General features: G+C 44.1%; 1 protein-coding gene across 4 annotated transcripts in view; it reads right to left on the bottom strand.

Moving 5' to 3' along the window:
- Positions 1-134: 134 nt before the first annotated feature.
- Positions 135-23,706, bottom strand: part of LRIG2 (leucine rich repeats and immunoglobulin like domains 2) — a 151,959-nt gene continuing 128,387 nt past the window's right edge. For 2 of the 4 annotated variants that reach the window (XM_039536405.1, XM_039536409.1), the window contains 2 exons: positions 20,671-20,758; positions 135-336 (listed from right to left, as the gene is read on the bottom strand). The gene's annotated coding sequence lies outside the window, so the exon portion shown is untranslated. Of the gene's footprint in view, positions 337-11,006; positions 11,435-11,553; positions 11,992-20,670; positions 20,759-23,706 lie in introns of those variants that run through there. The other 2 variants (XM_039536406.1, XM_039536404.1) reach the window with 2 other exon arrangements.

The following is a 23,706-nucleotide window of genomic DNA, read 5'->3' as shown; positions in this document are numbered from 1 at the left end:
TTATGAAGTGCTGCAAGAAACTCAAATTAAAAGAGCTGCAGAGAGGCAACATATTATTGGATAAATAACAAAAAAATTTACCTTTTTTGAGATGGGTGATCCCAAATGGTACATAGCCAGGAAAACAGATGCATCTATTCTGCAGATGGGTCGTGTAGGTTTTAAATAGACAGCGGGTGTTTGGCTAGCTTTAGTCTTTGCAAATATTTAAAAACAAACAGGGCATGCTTTGATACAGGAAAAATCCTTTTCATCAGCTGTTGTTGTTGTGAATAGCTCAGTCAATATGTTTGTAAGCACTTCTGATCCTGTTTGCCGATTCCTGTAATTCTCACCCTGAAGAATCAAAGATTTTTAAAAAATGTAATTGCAACTGGTTGACATATGCCTGCCAGAAAGGCAGTTACAGATTGCTGTAGTTCTCACTCCACCACAGTTAAAAAGATGAACTAAGATTTCTTGTCAAAATGAATGAAGGAGAAGCCCAAGCAAATACCCCTCAGCCATTCATTCTGGGGCACACATTAAATGTCTGAAATGTGACGAGATGATCAGATACTTTTGGAAGCTGATAGATACCAAGCAAAGATAAAGGCCCAGTCAGCCAATGAACTCCTGAAGCCAAGGTGGACATAAAGGTAAGCAGCTTAAGACTTCCTGAAAGCCCAACAAAAAGGGGTTCGCTCATCAACTGCTGATCTTTAGATTTGCTTCTGACAGATACCAATGCAACCTTCAGGCATCCATATAAGAAACAGGAAGGAGCAATGCCAGACCAGTACCCCACTTGCTTCAAGTGAGGTTGTGGCTAAAATGAGGGCTGACTAAAAGTGCAGTCTTCTTTCTCGGCAGACTTACTCCCTCTGTACAATCAAGGTCATATCTACTGATTTCACTGGCCAAAATAAGGTTTTACTACTCTTTACCCTATGTAGCCGTGCAAAGCCTGTATAGGGATGAGAGAGGAAGCTGCATTCTGTTCTTACTCACCCATCATCCACCTAAGTGTTAGCTAAGTTCCAGTAGCAGAATGTTTGCTTCTGGGGATGATGCACAAACCAGAAAAAAGAAAACTCAGCAGCTTGATTTCCAGATTCTGGAGTGAATTTGGGATACTGGCATTTAGAACAAAAAAAATGCTCTTACTTGTGAATTGATCTAACAAGGAGTCACTGAGGGCAAAATTCAACCCCATGCAGAGAATAATACAACCCTTGCACTACTTAAATCTCACTTACGTGCTCAAAACATGGCGTACAAGGTGCACAGGCCTTGTGCTACCTCACTGCAAAGGGGTGAACCTTACTTCACGATTCAAATACGGAATCCCATGATATAGCAGTGTTACCCAGAAACCCTTCAGAATGCCATACTGATGGGGTGGCATCTCATACCCTGTTGTGGTGGGCATCAATGACTGCACAAGGTATAAGACAATGGAGAGATTCAGTCCCTTAAATCTCCTCAATTACCCTAAGGCACGTTGGGCACAGAGGTGCCTTCCATTGTATACAGTTCCTGAGCAATGAGTTTCGGTTGTCAAGCCCCTTAGCTTCTTAGTCTTTGGTGAAAACACAGGTGCACAGACAATTCCATGCATACACTCTTAATTATTTGAAGAACAAATCACTAGAAAGGTGCAGCAATTGGCTCCATATGGGTGTTGTCTGACAACTTCAATGCAAGCAAAAGGACAATCTATTTAGTAAATGTACAGAGCTATCACAGAAGGATCTTTTCTTTCTGTCTACTGCATCTAGGGCTTTATGTTAACCCCCTCAGCATGGTATCTGAGTGCTCTGCAGAGGTGTTATAACTAGAATGGGCCAATAATCTGATTTTCCTCCCTAGTTCACCCATGGCAAAATGAAAATGTGTTTTTAGAGAACTCTAAGTTTTATACGTGAAAACAACCTTGTAAGTCATCTGTTCCCTCACAGGCTCTGCCGCACTCTCTACGCAGAGGATCATACTAAATCATAGAATCATAGAACTGGAAGGGACATTGAGAGGTCATCTAGTCTACTCCCCTGCACTCATGGCAGGACTAATTATCTAGACCATTCCTGAAAGGTGTTTGTGTAACCTGCTCTTAAAAATCTCCAATGATGGAGATTCCACAACCACCCTAGACAATTTATTCCAGTGCTTAACCACCCTAACAGTTAGGAAGATTTTCCTAATGTCCAACCTAAACCTCCCTTGCTGCAATTCAAGCCCATTGCTTCTTGTCCTATCCTCAGAAGTTGAGAAAAACAATATTTCTTGCTCCTCCTTGTAACAACCTTTTACATACTTGAAAACTTATGTCCTGTCCGAGTCTTCTCTTTTCTAGACTAAACAAACCCAATTTTTTCAATCTGCCCTCAGAGGTCACGTTTTCTAGACCTTTAATCATTTTTGTCGTTCTTCTCTGGACTCTCTCCTTCCTGAAATGTGGCACCCAGAACTGGACACAATACTCCAATTGAGGCCTAATCAGAGTGGAGCAGAGCGGAAGAATTACTTCGTGTCTCTTGCTTACAACACTCCTGTTCATACATCCCAGAAGGATGTTCACTTTTTTGTTGTGACAGCGTTACACTGTTGATTCATATTTGACTTGTGGTCCACTATGATCCCCCAATCCCTTTTTGCAGTACTCCTTCCTAGGCAGTCATTTCCCATTTTGTATGTGTGCAACTGACTGGCCCTTCCTAAATGAAGTACTTTGCATTTGTCTGTATTGAATTTCATCCTATTTACTTCAGACCATTTCTCCAGTTTGTCCAGATTATTTTGAATTTTAATTCTATCTTCCAAAGCACTTGCAAACCCTCCCAGCTTGGTATCATCTGCTAACTTTATAACTTTATACGTGTACTCTCTATGCCATTATTGCAATCATTGATGAAGATATTGAACAGAACGGCACCCAGAACTCATCCCTGCAGGACCCCACTCATTATGCCCTTCCAGCATGACTGTGAACCACTGATAACTACTCTCTGGGAACGGTTTTCCAACCAGTTTTGCACCTACCTTATAGTAGCTCAAACTAGGGAAATGCAACCTAGATGATTTATGAGACGGTCATGTGAGACCGTATCAAAAACTTTACTAAAATCAAGATATATCACGTCTACCATTTTCCCCCTATTCACAAGGCTTGTTACCCTGTCAAAGAAAGCGATCAGGTTGGTTTGACACGATTTTGCTTAATTATTTGCTCCATTATCTTTCCAAGTACAGAAGTTAAGCTGACTGGTCTGTAATTCCCTGGGTTGTCCTTTTTTCCCTTTTTATAAATGGGCACTATATTTGTCCTCTTCCAGTCTTCTGGAATCTCTCCTGTCTTCCATGACTTCTCAAAGATAATCGCTAATGGCTCAGATATTTCTTCACTCAGCTCCTTGAGTATTCTAGGATACATTTCATCAGGCCCTGGTGACTTGAAGACATCTCATTTGTCTAAGTAATTTTTAACTTGTTCTTTCCCTATTTTAGCCTCTTCTGATCCTACCTCATTTTCACTGGCATTCACTATGTCAGATGTCCAACCACCACCAACCTTCTTGGTGAAAACAAACAAAAGTCATTAAGCACCTCTGCCATTTCCACATTTTCTGCTATTGTTTCCCCCCCCCCCCCCGCATTGAGTAATGGGCCTACCCTGTCCTTGGTCTTCCTTTTGCTTCTAATGTATCTCTAGAATGTTTTGTTGTTACCCTTTATGTCTAGCTAGTTTGATCTCGTTTTGTGCCTTGGCCTTTCAAATTTTGTCCCTGCATACTTGTGTTATTTGTTTATATTCATCTTTTGTAATTTGACCTAGTTTCCACTTTTTGTAGGACTCTTTTTTGAGTTTCAGATCATTAAGATCTCCTGCTTAAGCCAGGATGGTCCCTTGCCACACTGCCTATCTTTCCTACACAGTGGGATAGTTTCCTCTGGTGCCTTTAATAATGTCTTTTTGAAAAACTGCCAACTGTCTTCTATGGTTTTTCCCCTTAGACTTGCTTCTCATGGGATCTTACATACCAGCTTCCTAAGTTTGCTAAAGTCTGCCTTCTTGAACTCCATTGTCTTTATTTTGCTGTTCTCCCTCCTACCATTCCTTAGACTCATGAATGCTATAATTTCATGATCACTTTCACCCAAGCTGCCTTCCACTTTCAAATTCTCAACCAGTTCCTCTCTATTTGTCAAAATCAAATCTAGATGTAAATGTAAATATTCATGAACACTTTCTCTAGCCTGCTTCTGAATATTTACAGTCAGGATATAGGAGCTTCCAAGCTGCCTTCAGGAGACTAGTCCATGTTCTAACTCTTAATGAAACCTTTCCTGATCTCAGTTTGTTAATTTCCCCTTAAGGAATTTCTTCTCATTATTCATGGCTCTCCTTACCTGCACCATCCTGAACAGGAGGATTGGTTGGTCCATCAATGTCTACTAGCCAAGATGGGCAGGGATGCAACCTTGTTCTGGGTGTCCCTAAACCTGGCTGCCAGAAGTTGGGACTTGACGACAGGGGATGGATCACTTGATAAATTGTCCTGTTCTGTTCATTCCCCCTGAAGAATCTGGCACTAGCCACTGTCAGAAGACAGGATACTGGCTAGATGGACCATTGGTCTGACCCAGTATAGCCATTCTTACAGGTGTTTGCCTTTCTCAACCCTGATACCTTTCAGACATCTATAAGACTTTCATCATGTCACTTCTTCCTAGCCTCTTTCCCATCAATACACATGCAGTTCTCTATTCTATCTGCATCTATCAAGCCCCTGTGAGGATGTATTTCTTGTATTGTATCCATCAACTGGAAACAGGCTGCGTCAGCAATAGCAAGTAGGACAAGCTAGTGCACAGCCCAGGCGAGGGGAGCTCTACTGGTCCATATATTGCAGCTCTCAGTACTCTAAAGAAGTGATGGGCCCATGTTGCAAAGTTTGCATGCAGATCCAGATGTTCTTATAGTTTAAGGGTTGTTTGGATGTGGGCTTATGGTACAGGCCCCATCTTTATCTCTAACAGCTGTTGTCTCAACCTTCTGTGTTGTTCAGGCAACTGCAAGCTCAAAAATCACCCTCTGAGATCCATAATGAAATCCAGTGGTTTTGCATTTTCAGATTATTTGACAGACTTTGAATGGAGAATTTAAAATCCTTATTATGTACATCAGCTTACAATACAACATGCTGGTTTCTGGAGTAAGAGTTAATGCAGGAATAGAAGCTGAATATCCATCAATTCTGTGCATTTCATATATTAGCAGCTGAAGAACCATAACTGTTTTGCATTAAAACAAACTATCTATATTTTGGTTTTGGAGTTTATCCACTGTAAAACGGAGCTGTGTTGCAGAGGGGTAGTTTTTCCCTATACAGGAAACACAATAAATGCTAGATAACTGGTTTTTCCCCCTCACTACTTTATACGTTGGCAAAGCTTTTTATAAATTCTGTATCTGACACTGTTTATATTTCTTGACATTCTCTTGATTTTTTTTGTCTTAATTTGAAAATACTTAGGGACTAAGAGGTAAATGCAGCCCTAGAATAAAAGCAGGTAAACTTCCATTAAGTTAATGGAGTAGCACCCGCATATAAGGGATGAATTTTGCCCTATTATAACCCATTAAATTATTAATATGTAGAGAGGTAGTACTTACCTTCTCATGGATCAAAAAAATAAGAGTATGAACTTCACTTTGGCTGGGATATGAATTTTACTGTACTGTTCTCTACCAGCTGGGTGATTATTAGTTGAGAACTTGTGAGTAAAAGCTCTGAATAGAGGTTATGAGGTAGCAGAGACTATTATTGTTTTCATGGCACAGTTAGGTTGGGGTTGTACTCAACACTCTTAGAAGACCTTCTTTTATCTAGCAAGCAAATAAAAATAGTGCTGATGTTCCTATTACAGTGGTTCCCAAACTTGTTCCGCTGCTTGCACAGGGAAAGTCCCTGGTAGGCCAGTTTGTTTGCCTGCCGCATCTGCAGGTTCGGCCGATCGTGGCTCCCAGTGGCTGCGGTTCGCTGGTCCAGGCCAATGGGAGCTGCTGGAAGCGGCGCGGGCCGAGGGACGTACTCACCGCCGCTCCCAGCAGGTCCCATTGGCCTGGAGCAGCAAACCGTGGCCACTGGGAGCAAAAATTCGAAAACTAGAGAGACAGGAAATTTGGGGAAGATAGGAAGGATTTTGCAAGTTGGACTAAAAGTGTTTTGGGGCAAGAACCTCTATGTCTGTAGAGTACATAGTACAGCCTGAACCTGAGCTCAATTGCGGTCTTTGGGTGCTACCATAATATAAATAATAAAATAGTAGTTTGAGTAGATGCCTTTCCTAACTTGAATTGAAAAAAGTCCAAAGATTGGTAGAGTCCAAACTCTTCCTCTTCCCTGGGGACTGGCTTTACTAAGAAAGAAATTAACATTACATTCAGCATGGTCTTCTCTTGCAGGCTTGGCTGCTTCTAGGGTCTCTCCTTCCTTCTTGCTCAACCCACACTCTAGATCCTCTCTCCCTCCAGCTTGCTAGTCTCTCCTCCTTTATATCTAAAAGAAGTTATAAGTGAGCCGTAGTGAGTCAGCAGAATGCACTTAACCCTTTCCCAGCAGAGTCAACCCCTGCTAACAGGGTGGGATATATTTCAGGCTAACACTGGTAATAAAATCTAGATATACACATCACAGCAAGTAATATGAACTTTGATTGACCCAGGCCAGTTGGGAACAGCAGAGTAGTCCTGTTAGTATCCAGGAAATGGGCGGGCTCCTAAAGGACCTCCCCCCAGCTTAAGGGGAGGATCCACAGGTCTGTGATACCAACTAATTACGTGGGACAACAAATGAAAAAAACAGGATCGGGAGTGAGGTCATAGGGCTAAACGAAGGGAAAACAACAGAGTAGTCCTATTTGGTATCCAGAAAGAGGGCGAGTGAAGCCCGCCCACTGCTAAAGGACCTCCCCCCAGCTTAAGGGGAGGATCCACAGGTCTGTGATACTAACTAAATACGTGGGACAACCAATGAAAAACACAGGACCGGGAGTGAGGTCAGAGGGCTAAACGAAGGGAAAACAACAGAGTAGTAGAAGGGAGAGATACTGGCCACTGGATAAGCAGTTTTCTGTTCCCTGAGTGACCAGAGCAGGGGTTGCTCCAGGCTAATGAGAACACCTGACTCCAATGAACCTGCTAAGAGTCAGGTGAGGCTGTTAAGCACCTGTCTCTAATTAAGGCCCCTCTGATGCTATAAAAGGGCTCACTCCAGTCAGGCCAGGGGAGAGGAAGTGCGTGCAAGGAACTGGAAGCAAGAGGCGTGCAAGAAGCTGAGAGTGAGCAGGCATACTGCTGCAGGACTGAAGTACAAGCGTTATCAGACATCAGGAGGAAGGTCCAGTGGTGAGGACAAAGAAGGTGTTGGGAGGAGGCCATGGGGAAGTAGCCCAGGGAGTTGTAGCTGTCACGCAACTGTACCAGGAGGCACTCTAGACAGCTGCAATCCACAGGGCCCTGGGCTGGAACCCAGGGTAGAGGGCAGGCCTGGGTTCCCCCCAAACCTCCCAACTCCTGATTAAACACAGGGGGAATTGACCTGGACTGTGGCTTCTACCAGATGGGAAGGTCTCTGGGCTGTTTCCCAACCCACAGGGTGAATCTGTGAGGTGAGCAAATCCGCTAATAAGCGCAAGACCCACCAAGGTAGAGGAGGAACTTTGTCACAGAACATAAAATAAGTTTTAAAACTTTTTAAGGAAATCTTTCCCCAGCAATAATTACAGCTCATTGAAATAAGCTGCTTACACAGTCAGCTTAAATTAATTTGCATTTTAGTACAAGAAACTATATAATGAACACAGATGGAATTGACTTCACCTTAAGGCAGGAACATCTAGATAATGCTATCGGAGCTTAAGACTTGTTAAGAAATTTGCTTAAGAGAAAAATGAGCTTTGTAGGAAGATTTAGTTTGTTCTGTCTTGCTTCTCAAAAAGTCACAAAAAGCAAAGGGAGCACAAGGATTAGGGCACCAATTCACTTTCCAGAATTTAAATCATGGTTTACAATATCTCTGAAAGTGCAGGCTCTTGACTATTAATGATGCTGCTCTAAATTAACCCCAGAGTTGGGTGGTTGTTCCACCCAGAATGATTAAACTGTATCTCAACAAGCTAATCACATGTTGCTCCATCACCTAACCTCAGCAACAGTGCTGAGATATTGAAGGGCAGCAACAAAATGAGTCATTTTCTCATCCCTTGCTCGACTTTACAAAGGATTTGCACCCAATGAGCCTTTTTAAAAGGGACCAATTCGTGACATGAGTTAACTGTAAAAGAACAGTAGAAACACAGTTGCTCCAGCATTGCTAAGTCAAAGTTGCTACTTTCATAGCTACTAAGGAGGCTGGTACTTATCATAAAGCAGTTTAACCAACCGTGTATTGGACCATGCTGTCCACACAGGCAAATGCTGTAGAAGCCACGTGACTTAAAATATGGTCAAAATGTGTTGAAGTAATTCATATTTGTGATGTACATGAGGCACCTTTCTCCAGGGAGGCACTACCAGACAGGACACTGGACTTGGACTCGGACTCAGGAAGGCTGGGTTCAACTCCTTGCTCAGTGCTATGCTTCCTATGTGAGCATTAGCAAATTAATGTTTAACCTCCCTACATCAATTTTCCCATCTACAGAATGGGGATAATACTTCCCTGCTTCAGTGAGTACATGAGTGCTAGCACACCAATCCACTGGAACATTACATGATTGTACAGGAGGGTAGACGCCAATGCAATGCTCTGTTAGGACGTAGTCCACACTACAAGAAAGTTTTAGAACCGCAATTAAACCTGTTTTTGAATACAGAGCTTCAAGCATTGCCCTCAGGAGACCTCCATCTATTCTAGCTGTTCTTATGCAGTTTAAAAAAAGCCATGCTTCCGTTAAGAACAGAGGCGAATGTGCTTAAATTATTGTTTACTGGCTGCAGACCACTGAACAATTAGGAAATGAAAGTTTTGCATGTTTTCAAGGATCTCACTGTGCAGCCCTAATGGCTGAGAGCCCATTTGCACCGAACGAAAATCTGAATCTTTCCATTGTACCTCAATCGCTTTTCAGGCAAATGTCTCCAACTACCCTTCAAATGATCTGTTTGACAGTACAAATCAGTATAGATCCGAATGGGGTGAAAGATGATCATGTGATTCATGAACGGGACGAGGACTCAAGATCTGGACTGACTTTGTGCATCTGCCACAGCCAGCCTTCATATTTGTGAAGTGCTCAGATACAACAGTACCCACTGCCATAGGACAGCTTATAAATGACAGAGAGCGCGCACAATTTTCAGTGGGTTTAAGAGGTTCTCTCAAATTCAGAGACTATTTGCAAATGTCAGCTGTAGCTTCAGAGAACATGGTCAAAGCATCTTTTCCTAATTTTTTTTTAATCATGGTTTACAATAACTTTCCCTAAAATGTAATCATGTGTTTCCTCTACAGCTTGCAGGGCAAAAATGCAGCTGGAAACCTATGGCAGCTCACTGATTGAGAGGAGTTTCCATTAAAAGCTGCAAAGGTAAATGAATGGAGGAGGGAAGATTCGAAATTAAGATGTAGGATGTCTGTGTAGGTTCCACCACAGTGTTTGGCTGAGCAATGAACCTTCTTTAGACATAGGATTTACCCTAGTAATTCGGATCTGTTCGATCCACAATCCAGAAGTAGCTCTGCAGCTTATCGAGTGGGATTTTCCATTCTTAGACTTGCATCCTTTCACCAGATAAATTGCCCCATGTACTTTTTAGTTTAAAAATAATTATGCTAATGACAAACAGACAATAGATTTTCTGGACTGCTAGAAATAAAGAAGTTAATGTTTGTAAAGTAACATGTATTGTTATATATCAAAATATTGTTTCTACCTCTGTTTTTAGGACTTCTTTGGAACAAATGAGATGTAATATGTAGTTCCATAGGTTTTCCATTGTGAAAATCATTACCTTTTAGAGATGGTTTCTTTTGCAATCATTAATGAATAATGACAATATAATAATAACCTTCAAAGCTCACAATTCTAGCACCAACCTTTCCTCTGAGCTTATAATTAAGATGTCAGAATTAATTTGTCTTAGATAGCTGAGATTTTTTTCTGATTGATTCTAAACTTGATTTTATAGATATCAATCCTCAGCTCTTCCACATTAGCTGTACAGCTAATCTTCACCATAAAGAACAAAGCATTGGAGTGGAAACAAGGATCTGTTTATTCTTTTGATTTATGTGGATGTCAATCTGAGACTGTCAGACCTTTTTAAAAAATTTTTTTTCTTGTTAAAAGAAAAAATCTGCAAACATCAAGGACACCAAGAACCTCCACTTTCTTAGAAACATTAAATGATTTTGTTGCAGATTAAAAGAATGCCGTCATCTGGGCTTATTTTTTATAGTCATTTTCATGTTCTGAGTCTCTCTTTCTCTTGGGAATTCATGAAGAGCTATTCAGCATAGTATATAGGCCAGGTATCAGCAACCTTTGGCACATGGCTCGCCAGGGTAAGCACCCTGGTGGGCCGTGCTGATTTGTTTACCTGCCGCATCGGCAGGTTCGGCCGATCGTGGCTCCCATTGGCTGCGGTTTACTGCTCCAGGCCAATTGGGGTGGTGGGAAGTGACGGCCAACACATCTGTCAGCTTGTGCGACTTCCCGCTGCCCCCATTGGCCTGGAGCGGTGAACCACACCCAGTGGGAGCTCTGATCGCCTGAACCTGAAGACACAGCAGGTAAACAAACCGGCACGGCCTGCCGGGGTGCTTACTCTGGTGAGCCGCGTGCCAAAGGTTGCCAATCCCTGATGCAGGCTCTGAACAACTAAACTAAGACACACACAGGACAGACAAAAGTGGGTTCTGCTCCCATCTTTCTGGGATTTAGCTGCTTGCACTTGAATCTTGATGGTTTCTCACCAGACATTTTTATATTCTTAATATAATACATATTATTGGGCCAGATGCTCAGCCGGCATAAATTGCTCCATTGTATTTAATAGTTTGATAACTAAATGGGTTCTGAATCCAGGAGAGACTTTAGGAAGTGGCGGAATTGCACACTTTGAGATGGGAATATTCTTGTTGCACTTTTGCTGGGTTAGTTATTTGTTCACAATATAGCTGAGGGAACACGAGAATGGTAAATTGGGATTGAAAATTATGGTTCATCATTTAATGGAGATGAAAGTGATACATAGTAAGAGAGGCAGCTTGGTTCAGCAGATATGGCTCCTGAGCCTAGTTCAGTGTCCTGTGTTTACTTCTAGCTCTGCCAGTGACCTGCATTAACACCTTGGGCAAGTCACTTCTTCTCTGTCTGTTTCCCTCACCCTCTCATCTTGAAAATGGGGATGAAGATACTTGCCTTCCTTTGCAGAGCACTTTGACGGCTGCAGATAAAAAGATCTATATAAGAGTTGAGTATTGTTGTTATCCCATGTTTTATGTTCAATGATATTCCTTGGACCATCTATGAAATTGCACACTTTCTATTCTCCTCTTATGGGCACTTGCATCCTACTTAAAACCACTCATGTAATAGCCTTAATTGCAGCCGTGAACTCTTTTCATTGTAAATACTGTGCAATCACATTCTTATATGCCTGCACTTATGCTAATCTCAGTCATTTGATTTCTCTGGGTGATGCTGAAAGGATAGTAGCTCTTTCTTACACGTTTATTAAGGAAACGACTTTTGTTGTATAACGCTGGAAAAAAACAAACTCTCTTTATACAATAAAATCCTGACTATGAATCAGTCTTCACAGAAAAGCTCCATCTCGGCTCCTTTCACCATTCTGGGTCAATTGTTCATCAATGATTTTTTCCTCTAGAATTTGGAATTCATCTCAACATTCACTCCTTCCAACAGTGCAGACTACTGCACTCTGAACAAGCCTCTGTCCTTTTCAGAGAGTGGGGAGCTTTCATTCACAGTTTCTTTATTCTGGAAAATATGAGGTCTCAAATGACATGACATATATCAACACAGTTTATGTGCTTAATATCAGAGCTAAGGAAAATTCCCTGTGAGCAGTGTTAACCAAAGAGCCAATTACTGTCATTTTCCTTTGTCCAAATATTTTTCTAGCTAGACCTAAAAACGCTCCATGAGTGGGAGAACTGTTACTATAGCCATACAGGTAAAGGAAACCACAATGGACCTTTGATCATCCCCTATAAAGTCAAAGGGAGTCCAGGGCCACACAGGTAGTCAACGGCAGAACTATGAGTTCCTGGCTCCCTTTCTGTGCTCAGTCCTCTAAAACAAGACAAAAGAATAAGACAAGCAGATGAGAAACAGACAGACCTAACTGATCTGATCTACTGAAGGAGTCCATGCACACAACTGAAAAAACATAACAGTTAACACATAAAAATCCACTTGCCCATCTAAAGCTCATAGCCAAGGGGTTTCTGCAGTGTTGTAGCTGTGTTGGTCCCAGGATACTAGAGACACAAGGTGTGTAAGCTCGAAAGTTTGTCTCTTCCACCAGCAGAAGCTGGTCCTCACTCATCTTGTCTCTCCAAGGGCATTTTTAAGCATTTGGTTCTGGATTTGTTCAGTGCGTAAATGTCTTTTAAGTAGGGTGACCAGATAGCAACTGTGAAAAAACAGGGGGTGAGGGGTAATAGGCAAGGAAATTCCCAAAAAATGAGACTGTCCCTTTAAAAACAGGACATCTGGTCACCCTATTTTAAGGGACCCAGCAATTTAACATTTCAAAATCCCTTCTCCCTGCTGCATGCCAAGCTTGTTTTCAAAGTAATGTAAAGGCTCAAAACAGAAGCCCATAATTTTGCTAAGGTCAGCAAGGCTGAGCCAGTGGTGACAAGTCTGTAAGAAAAGTAAAGGTCAGAGATTGAACAGATACTTGGCAAGCATTGGTGTGCTTTGATAATTTAACATGGCGTGCGAGGGGAAACAGTAACTCATGGAGAGAGGAACACGAAGGCAGACCACTATAACTGAGGACATATCTCAACGGCATGACTAGATGGACACAGAAGGGACCTAGTATGTATCTACATGCATGCACCTTTTCTATCATGGTGCACGTGTGAAATGTGCTCCAAGGAAAAAGGCAACTCTACGATTACATTTTAACATATCCTCCTTCATACACCTCAGTCGCACTGTCAGTCTTGCTGGGAGGGAAAGAGACAAGCGGCTATATAAACCCAAAGCACAGCCCAGTCCTGGGACAACAACACTCTTTGAATGGGAAATGCTTTTGTGCTGTAATGTCTTTCCTTAGGGGGAATCTAGCACACACTTTCCAGGTAGGTCCCTTTGCCTAATCTAGATGGGTTGACTAGTCCGGACCCCACCCCAACAGCCTCATGCTGCTGTTAACAGATCAACCCTTAGGAGCATCATCCAGGTTATGACCCTCTGTTGCAGAGGCAGCAACCAAATCTTGCTCAGTTCTGCAGCCATTCATCCTTGCAGGACAATGCTTAGCCTCCAGTGACAGCTGCCATCCAGCTTCCCAGCCTTTCCTCACCAACTCTCCCTGCTGCATCCTTTACTGTCTTTCAACTCAGACTTCTTGCTCCCCATTCGCCCTAACACCTCTTGGCCCCAGTTAGACATTGACCGAGCCATGACTCTAGCAGTGCCTCTGCAAGCCTTACGAATCTGGGCTAAGCTCAGGCCACTAGGATTACGTATCTGTAATGTGGCCAGGTGATTTTTAACCCTGAATTCCTGGAGGGAACAGGAAACATCACCTTCAGTATGGTTTTTAATTATAGTTGACGGAAAAATCTTGTGCCATTAAAGATGGAATTTATTATATGGACATCCAAACACCAAAGTGTTTCCTTCAATCCACGTTCTGCTGTCTCATCACATACCCTGTGGGAATGTGGCAAGACATTACCTGTCTAGGCAAGTCTAGTTGTACCTAGGCTCAAGCAGACCAGATGTGAGCAGACAGAGTGCTTAAGGAACAATTCCCATTTACCAAAAGAGCTTTTGAAATCAGCTCCCCAAGCTCCCCTTCCTCATGTGAAAACAAGCGTTAAGAGGATAGGATGCATTCTGCATTGTAAGACATTAGGAGGAGTGGTCAGTGTTTCACTGGATGGCAAAAACATTGTAATCCTTTTGTGGAGATAAGTGGCTTATTGAAAATGTTGGAGAGAAAGTACTGTATGTGGTGCAGACCAACGGAGAAACAGACATGTATGTTATAAATAAGAAGCAATCTGAACAAAGACAGAGGACAACCAGCACTCCAAAGGGAACAGCTGTGCCTAGATATGAGATAGTATCAGAGGGGTCGCCGTGTTAATCTGGATCTGTAAAAGCAGCAAAGAGTCCTGTGGCACCTTATAGACTGACAGACATTTTGGAGCATGAGCTTTCGTGGGTGAATACCCACTTCGTCGGATGCATTCACCCACGAAAGCTCATGCTCCAAAACGTTTGTTAGTCTATAAGGTGCCACAGGACTCTTTGCTAGATATGAGATAATATCTCTGTCTCTAGCCCTGCTGTTGTTACTTGCTCACTAAAAATATTTTTGGTGGACAGGTATCAGTGATCGTTGCAAAGGGCAGGAAAGTAACCTGACAACCTTGCAAGGCTGTGAAGCAAAGAGCTGAGTTGTTGAGCACTGCTTGGCAGGGTCTAGAGACCTCACAAGGCTGATAGGCTTGTGTTGGAAATACAAAATTAACCCCTCTTGGGAGGCCAACAGGCAAGTGATATGCACTAGGGACCAGTTTCAATCCCTGCCTGAGTACAAGTGACTGGCCTGGGTTATGAACATCTCCCCTTCCCTGGCTGTGGTGTAGCAGTAGAGCTACTCCTCCAACATCAGTGCTAGGGAAGACTGGGAAATCCTAACCTCCCATTCTTTCAGGGGTCATAGCTGGTGGACCTGTACACGACTGCTGCACACTCCAGTAATGGTCAACCCTCTATGGACTAGTGCACAGGAAGCCTCTGGCTAGCTCCCAGAATGTGTCTGCATTCAAATCCCCCTGCACCCAGATTGGTGATGGGGAAGGAAGGATGGAATTTGGCTCCTAACCTTCTGCCTTTAAATTTAACAGATTCCTGTTCTAAATTTTATATTCTGGGAAAAATAAGCTCCCCAGGGCAATTCTTTCTCTTTCAAGAAATGGAAGCCCACTAAAATCAGAGCTCTGAAATTCAGGTTTGGAAAAAAAAATTAAAACCAACTTAAAGCCAAAGTTTGGGATACTTGGGACTCATCTCTCCCGGACAAGTTAAATTCTCAGACATTTCAAACCAGGGCCGCCCAGAGGACTCAGGGGACCTGGGGTCTTCGGTGGCAGGGGGTCCCCGCTTCAGCGGTAATTTGGCAGCGGGGGGATCCTTCCGCTCCGGGACTCGCTGCCGAAGTGCCCCGAAGACCCACGTCAGGGCCCCCCGCCGCCAAATTACCGCCGAAGCAGGACCTGCCACCAAAGTGCAGCCGGCTCTTCGGCGGCGGGGGATCCCCGCCGCAAGTCTTCGGGGCACTTCGGCAGCGGGTCTCAGAGCGGAAGGACCCCCCCGCCGCCGAATTACCACCAAAGACCTGGCTGCACTTCGGCAGTGGGTGCCGCTTTGGCGGTAATTTGGCGGCAGGGGGTCCTTCCACCCCAGAGAGGAAGGACCCCCCGCTGCCGAAGACCGGGAGCGAAAGAAGCTCCGGGGGCCCGGGCCCTGCGAGAGTTTTCCAGGGCCCCCGGAGCGAGTGAAGGACCCCGCTCCAGGGGCCCCGAAAAACTCTCGTGGGGGCCCCTGCGGGGCCCGGGGCAAATTGCCCCTCTTGCCCCCCCCCTCTGGGTGGCCCTGTTTCAAACTGTTGTAAATAACTTGATTGTTTTCATGGCTAGAGTGGCCACTGGACGATCCCTGCTAGAAAAAAAGCTGGATCTAAACACCTAATCTCCAGAACTGAAATTCACAGCTGTTTAGAGGGCCAGCAGGAGGCCTGCACACAACTTATGTCCTCAAAATAAAGCTGGAGTGGTGCCAGGCCTCAGGTTAGGCCTCAGCACAAGGGTGCATTTCACCCTCAAATGTATTAAAAAGCCCCAGTAAGAGAGAAATAAGGACACTCACTAACTGTTTGAAGATGATCAGAGAATTCCTAGGGCAACACAGGCATGTCAGGGAGTCTTTGTAAGCTGTTCCTAGGGTTGCTAAGAAAGAGAATTTATTTTCCTTATTTAAAAAAAAATGCCCATATGGGGGGAAAGGCTCCCTATATGCAGCCCAAGGCAAACACAAGCACTGCAGCATCTCTCAAAGGATGTCCTTAGCAAATCAAATATTCATGTCATCTTGCTTCTCCGTGTGTGTTTTTATTACTAACAGATTTTCAGCTGATAACATACCACATAATAAATTATTTAACCGAACTTACTAACTTCTACTGCTTAATTTTTCCATTACACTAACATACTTCTGATGTTTATGAACAGAGTACTTCAGCCTTCCTCTGCATTTGGGTTGCTGCCTACTAAAAGGCAGCTCTGTTGTCTCTAGGAGGCAGAGGTGGGACTAACCCAGCGTGTGGTGCAGTTGATAATCTGCCCTTTCAGGTTCTTGCCTGGAATGAAAATGACAGAAGCTTCTCTCTCTCCAGGAGCTTATTAGTCCCTAGTACAAATGGAAGATAAACAATGAAGAGCCGTACAGACCAGTGATTAGAGGCAGGACTCCCAGGTTCGATTCCCAGTTCATCCATCCTTTATGTAGATTTGGTCCGTTTTCACTGTGAACCACTGGGGCAGGGACCTCTTAGGGGTTTAAACTACCAAGCATGTTTCTGGCACTACATTAATAGTGCCGCCGCCACCACCACAATAATAAATCCCTCCTTCTGTCTCCTGATACGTGCCATGAGAATAGCAATTATCTTTGTACCTCACAGGAGGGTTGTGACGCTTAATTAACTCATGTCTTTAAATGCTTTGTGCTCTCAAAGAGCAATGTGTTTAATTCAAATGTTAGTGAATCGTTACTACTGTATAGAGTTGTTATTATTATTTGTACTGCAGCAGTGCCCAGATGCCCAGGGCCCCATTGGGTTGGTACTACACAGACACAGAGTGAGAAACAGCCCCTGCGCTGAAGAGCTTTTAGTTTAAATAGACAAAATAGAAGCAGAGAGAGAGAGGAAGGGACTTGCCCAAGGTCACACACCAGGTCACTGGCGGAGCTGGGAACAGAATCCAGGTCCCATGAGACCTAAGCCAATGCCCTGTCCACCAGACCAACTGCCTCCCTGCATATAGAATTAAATTCCATCCCTCATACCAAGAGAATATAAGCAGGAGTTCTGTGATGAAGAAATATCCTCCAACACGCTACCCATGGATACCAGTACAGCAGTCCCTGTCCCACCCCATGGCCCTACTCTGTAGGAAAGAATCCCAGTGGGTCCATGTAGCAATTTCTGCCCTCCCACCTCAACTCTCACGAGGCAGAGCTGGGCTCGGTGACACACGGGGGATATGGACTATTGCCTCGCCATGTGCGCTCTGCAGCTTTTGCTTCGCCTCTTTCATGCCACATTAATTCTGCGGTTTCATTGCGTCTGGGGTTGTGTGGGGCCATGCAGGGTTTGCCTTGTTAGCACATGGAAGGGGAGAATGCAGGAGAGGTCAGCAATGAAAAGCAAATAATAAAGACGAGCTAAAACTCCTAGGTGTCCTGTGGAAGAGGGACTGGCCCATCATGTCCTGCAGGTTCTCAGCTGGTGCTACCCTGCACTGCAGGAAAGAAGGGGGCTCCTGGAATGCACTAGAAGCACTCTGCTGACATAGGCAGACCAGGAGCGGAAGCATGGCAGGGTTTAACCGTGGGGCCAGAGCATTCCTGTTCATCCAGCTGCACCTCTGGGCTGCTGTGTGACCTTGGGCAGGTCCCTTCACTTCTCTGTGCTCGTTTCCCCTCCCACCCTTCACCCGTCTTGTCTAGGATTGTAAACCCTTCAGGGCAGGGACTGGTTTTTCCTGTGTGGTGTCAGCCTCCTGCAGCACCTAGCACAACAGGGCCCCGATCTTGGCTGCAGCCTCTCAGTGCCACAGTAACAGAAACCCAGCGAGAAACTCTCCCTTGATCACACAAGAGACAGCCTTGAGCAGCGCTGCTGTGAGGCAGCAAAGCTGTGTCAGTGCCAATGAGCTTCTGAATGCCAGGCTGGTGTGAGGCCTCATGCAAACCATGAATGTCTAGTTGTACTCCCTGTAGAATCACACAGGGCTTAAAGCCACAGTGGCCCCTTGAAGACGGTGGTACATACACCTGATCCAAGGCCCCAGGTATTATTCTAGCCCCAGGAAGATCAGGGTCAGCGGTGCTCTTGGAACTCTCTAGCTATGGGGTTCTCAAACTGGGGGTCGGGACCCCTCAAGGGGGTCACAAGGTTATTATACGGGGGGCTGTGAGCTGTCAGCCTCCATCCCAAACCCCACTTTGCCTCCAGCATTTATAATGGTGTTAAATACGTAAAGAAGTGTTTTTAATTTAAAAGGGGGGTCACAGACAGAGGCTTGCTATGTGAAAGGGGTCACCAGTACAAACATTTGAGAACCAGTGCTCTAGATGGCATGTTTGGTAGCTCTCCCAAAGCAGTAGCTGACAAGGACACAAGAATGGCCCTACTGGGTCAGACCAAAGGTCCATCTAGCCCAGTATCCTGTCCACTGACAGTGGCCAATGCCAGGTGCCCCAGAGGGAATGAACAGAACAGGTAATCATCAAGTGATCCATCCCCTGTCATTCGTTCCCAGCTTCTCACAAACAGAGGCTAGGGACACCATCCCTCGCCATCCTGGCTAATAGCCATCGATGGACCTATGCTCCATAAATTTATCTAGTTCTTTTCTGAACCCTGTTATGGTCTTGGCCTTCACAATACTCTCTGGCAAGGAGTTCCACAGGTTGACTGTGCGTTGTGTGAAGAAATACTTCCTTTTATTTGATTTAAACCTGCTGCCTATTAATTTCATTTGGTGATCCCTAGTTCTTGTGTTATGAGAAGTAGTAAACAACACTTCCTTATCTACTTTCTCTACACCAGTCATGATTTTATAGACCTCAATCATATCTCCCCTTACGAGAGACAAGGGCTGCTCTTTGCCCATAGAAAAGAACCCAAATGGAATGAGGGATCTAATTGCTCACCTCAGGAGACTAGACCCATATCTTCCCACTTAGGGTTTCTGGTAATAGAGCTCTTTACCACCCCCAGGTGCATTGCAAATATTTACCCACCCTCAGCCCTGTGAAACAAGCAGGTTTCATCACCCCCATTTTGCAGACAGGACAACTAAAGTGCAGAGAGGTGCAGCGACTTGCGCCGGGCAGTCCAGTGGATCAGGGAGCATGCCAGGATGGCAAGCACCAGTCCTGCACTTAGACCATCAGCTCCTCCTATCACTCGCTATCGGCCAGGGACAACAACAATTTGGTGCACATGGAGATGGTGAAGTAGTGTCTAACCTGCCAGCTACAGGAGATAGCCCTGGCCATTAACTGAACCCCTGGGGCCATGGAATGAGCCAGCTGCCCCTAGCACCCCCCCACACACCTTGCTTCATTACCATGGGCGAGGCCTGAGAGGTAAAGGGTTTCCAATCTATCACCTCTAGCTGTGCAAACTGTATCTTAGGCAGCTCACCCCTCCAACCCTGCTTGGATTTTGCAGGAAGTTTTTAAACTCAGCAGTAATTCTGCGGTGGAATCTATAGCTGTAACAAACATTTAAATTACACCAGCCATCTCCACCCGCTCAGAACTCAATGCCAAAGTCTGCGTCAGACACCAACCTTCTGCAGGGAATCTAGCTGAGTCACAGGCAGCCTGGCCCTGCCTTGTTCTGAATCCATGCAGCATTTCAGTCCACAGCACAGGAGCCCACTCTCCATACATGTCCCTGCCCCACCACAGTTTCCAGCACCCCATTTTTCCATTGTTTTGCTTTAAAGAGGCACTTGCAACGTTTTCCCCTCCTCTGGAAGGGAAACCCTATTGTTGTGAAGAGTATAGCTGCACCATTCTAGTGACATCAAATGGTGATGGGGCATAAGCAACACACTGCATTCTGCAGCTCTCGAATATGAGGACAACCTGTTTTTCCCCTCAAAGTAGAGCATGGATGGTTCTGAGGCCTGCAGTCAACAGTCCAGAAAGTGTGCCTGCTAGATTTAACTGACAGCTTCCTCTGACCAGTGTGTGGCTATGGGGCCAACTGGATGAGCAGTTCAGCATCAAGTAATTATACCAAGCACAGACTGCGACATGGGTGGGTTGCCCTCCTTTCCGAGTGCCACTGAAATATCAAACTGCAGCGATAATATTCTAAAGCTATTGCCTATATCAGAGCTTACCGCTCTTAGAACCCTTGCTTATTGAATGCTGCACAGGGATTCCTACGCATAAGCTCTGTAGCTGGTGCTAACAATTGCTCATGCTGTGGCCATTCTAACTCGGAGCTCAGAGTGTCTCTGGACACTTTGAAATTCTGATTCAGTCCTGTGTCATTTTCAGAAGCTTTGAAATGAAAAACAAATAGTGACTTACATTCCTGCACCACCTTTCATTCGAAAGGATCCCAGAGTGCTTTACAAGCTGCACAGAATGATCACTCACCCGTCACTGAATTGCAGCTTCCTTTGGGTTGGCACACAGTCGCCATTCTGGAATGTGATTGCTCGGAATTAACAATGGATTGTTCATTCTGCAATGTCAGAGCGAAAAGTCACTGAGTGGGACAAGAATCTTTATTGGTTAGATTGCAGCATCGCTGCTACTGTAACAAAGATGTCAATCTTCATTTGCTCCCTGCATAGGTCATGCAGGTGAATGAACTTCTTGTGCGTTCACAAATTCTGAACGGAGGTTGTAGTACTTTGTTAATTCTATTCCAGGCAATGTGGCTCCTACAGACTGAGAATTTATCACTTAGGAAGATGACACATGGAGTGGGGCAAAAACGTGTTGGAAACTTGTTTAAAAAAAACAAATAAAAGATCACCCACAACCCACACACCGGTGGAAAAAAGGCAGATTTGGCAACACAAACATTTTGCAAATCCATATTGGTTTTGCTGAATTGTTCATTTAAAAAACAATCAAAAATCTAAATGTTTAATGTTGACATTTTCAAAACATTATTTTTCAGTTTGAAATTACTTTCTTCAAACTTTCATTTTATTTAAAAAAATATAAAAACATTAAAAAATGGTCAAAATAAAAATATGTAGCTTGACCCAAAGTGACCTTAAGTCACCAACATTTTTCATTTATGGTCCAACCCAAACAGATTCTCTCCAACTTTTAAAAGTTGCCAACTAACTGACAAATCCATTATTTGCACAGCTTAATCCACACCACCAGGCTTGGCTGGCAATAATATGTCAGGTCCTCTTGTATATGGGCCCAAATTGCTGGTTATGACCATGCTACTAAAATGTACTATTCTTGACATGACACAGAGGCACACCCTGTGCAAAGAACATAAGCAGCACACTTATATTTTTACACACCTTTTTATACTTATAGTAAAGCTGCCAACTTTGCTGCAGCCACCATTGCTGAGAACAAAATGTTAAAATCCTGCTAGCAGCTCTGCATGACAAGCTTGTGGGTCAGGCTGAAAGGAATTGCTTGGTTAAGGTGGAATGTCATAGCAGAAGCTATAAAAAAAAAGAAATCGCAAAGACTCCAGCTGCATGGTGGGAATCTGCTGCTGTTCTGGAGGGTCTGATCCAGCTCAGAGCTGAGCACCTTCCTGCATTTTCCACTCCCTTGGCACCTTACGAGGCCCAAGTGATAGAGCTGCCCTTTTAAAAGATGACACCCATATGGGAGGGAGATTAGCCCAACAGTATATGGAGGATGTGATGCCTGGAGGTAATTCTAAACCAGTGCTTATCTGAAGACAGCCTTAATGCTTAGCTGCTTATTAAAGACCTATCAAGACAAAAGTTAAACAGGCCATTAAGCAGCACTCCAGTGGATTAACGTCAGGCTGTCTCCCTTATGTTGTAGGTTTTCAAAATTCCTTTGAAGTTTGTGAATTAGAAAATCACTTTCCAAGCCATATAACTTTGAGGCTTAGATGTTTCCTAGCAGCTCTGTGGTAGAGGAACAGCTGACTAATCCGTTAGGATTTAATGAGGTTAACTAACACGCACAGTTTTGTATGGGCACTGTAGGTGGTATTTTGGTGACTAACATGAACAACAACAAACAGAGCGCTACAGAGATCAGTCAGAGGAGGGACCAACTGTATAGTGTCTGCAGAAGATGCTCTTTTCTCCCACAGGACACTTATAGGGAATCTGGTCTCTTCCCCATTAAATAATAATTATTAATTATTAACAGTATTTGCATGCAACTCCTCCTAAAGTCAATAGGATTCTGCATTTCATTTCACGGTGTTCATTTTTGATCTATAAACCCCAAATATAGTTTGTATCCTAACTAAGCAGGAAACCACCTCTCCCTCCACCAGGTAGCAGCATGACAGTTGGAGCATTTTCACTAACAGTCCATAGCATTTAACATATGGGAACAGGTGGTACATTGTAGGGCCCCTGACTCTGAAACTTGCTTCCTGCTATTAGTCTGTCAGAGCCTGAATCTACTGGCTTTCAAAGGATGGTGTGAGACCCATCTATTCATTCAGGCACTCAGGGTGGGGAAGAGAGCATAGTAAGGGTACTACTAATATTGAGTTATTTCAGTTCTGGAGACCATTTAATTTGACATGATTAATGAGCTATGTGTTATTTATTTAAACTTCTGCAGATATACTTAGAGCTTGTTAGATAAGGACACTTTAGAAGTCAATAAATAAATGACCGGCCTTAGAAAACAACTAGCACTACCTTGTGGGGGTATAGGCAGGCTATCTGGCACTTATAGGAGGGAAGTATCAGTGCCTTTCCCAGTTGCTTTTGGGGTGGTTCTTTGATATTCCAGCTGCTGGCAATACCTTCCCTCCCCCAGGCACAGTTAGACTGTTGCTTCCTAACCTGCAGGTGGAGTGGAGTTGGAAGAGAATGGACAGCTAGTGATTTGTCTGCATTCTTATCTGTTCATTAAAGAGCTTTGCAAAGCAGGCAATGAAGTAACTACTTCATGCACTGGAGACTGTACAATGAACTTAATTTCATATTTATAGTTGAAGCTGAAGCAGAAGTCACATGAGTTGACACAAATTCATTAGGATGAAATTACGGTGATCAAAACTTAGACTGCCCAATTATTTTTAGCAAGGAAACATAATTAACGGCAGGTTCACATCAAATACTGCCTGGTGCCACAAATCAGGTTCAGAGGCTGAAGAGTGCATTATATTATGAAAGCACAAACTCCCAGGTGGGAGAAGGAAGGCAGGATCAAAATAACAGCAGACCAGGGAGTGGAGTTTGTGTTTTAGTGGAAGGTGCTGGTCGGGCCTGGAAGAAGACAACCAGCAATCCCTACAGCTTTAGGCGTGTAGAACAGAACACCTGCCTTGACCACTTCCCTTATGAGAGAGGGTTAGGGGGACACTCACCATCAGATTGCCCCCTGGTGCCAAGGTGTAACCGTTACACTGCAGGTATCCTCCCCAGCTCCTGCGCGTCCTGCAGGCTGTCTGGGTCCTCCGTGGCTGGGCCCTTCGGCTAAGTCATA

This window comes from Mauremys reevesii, linkage group 4 (genome assembly GCF_016161935.1).
Source record: "Mauremys reevesii isolate NIE-2019 linkage group 4, ASM1616193v1, whole genome shotgun sequence".
Lineage (NCBI taxonomy): Eukaryota > Metazoa > Chordata > Testudines > Geoemydidae > Mauremys > Mauremys reevesii.
This window is presented reverse-complemented; position numbering and strand designations above follow the sequence as displayed.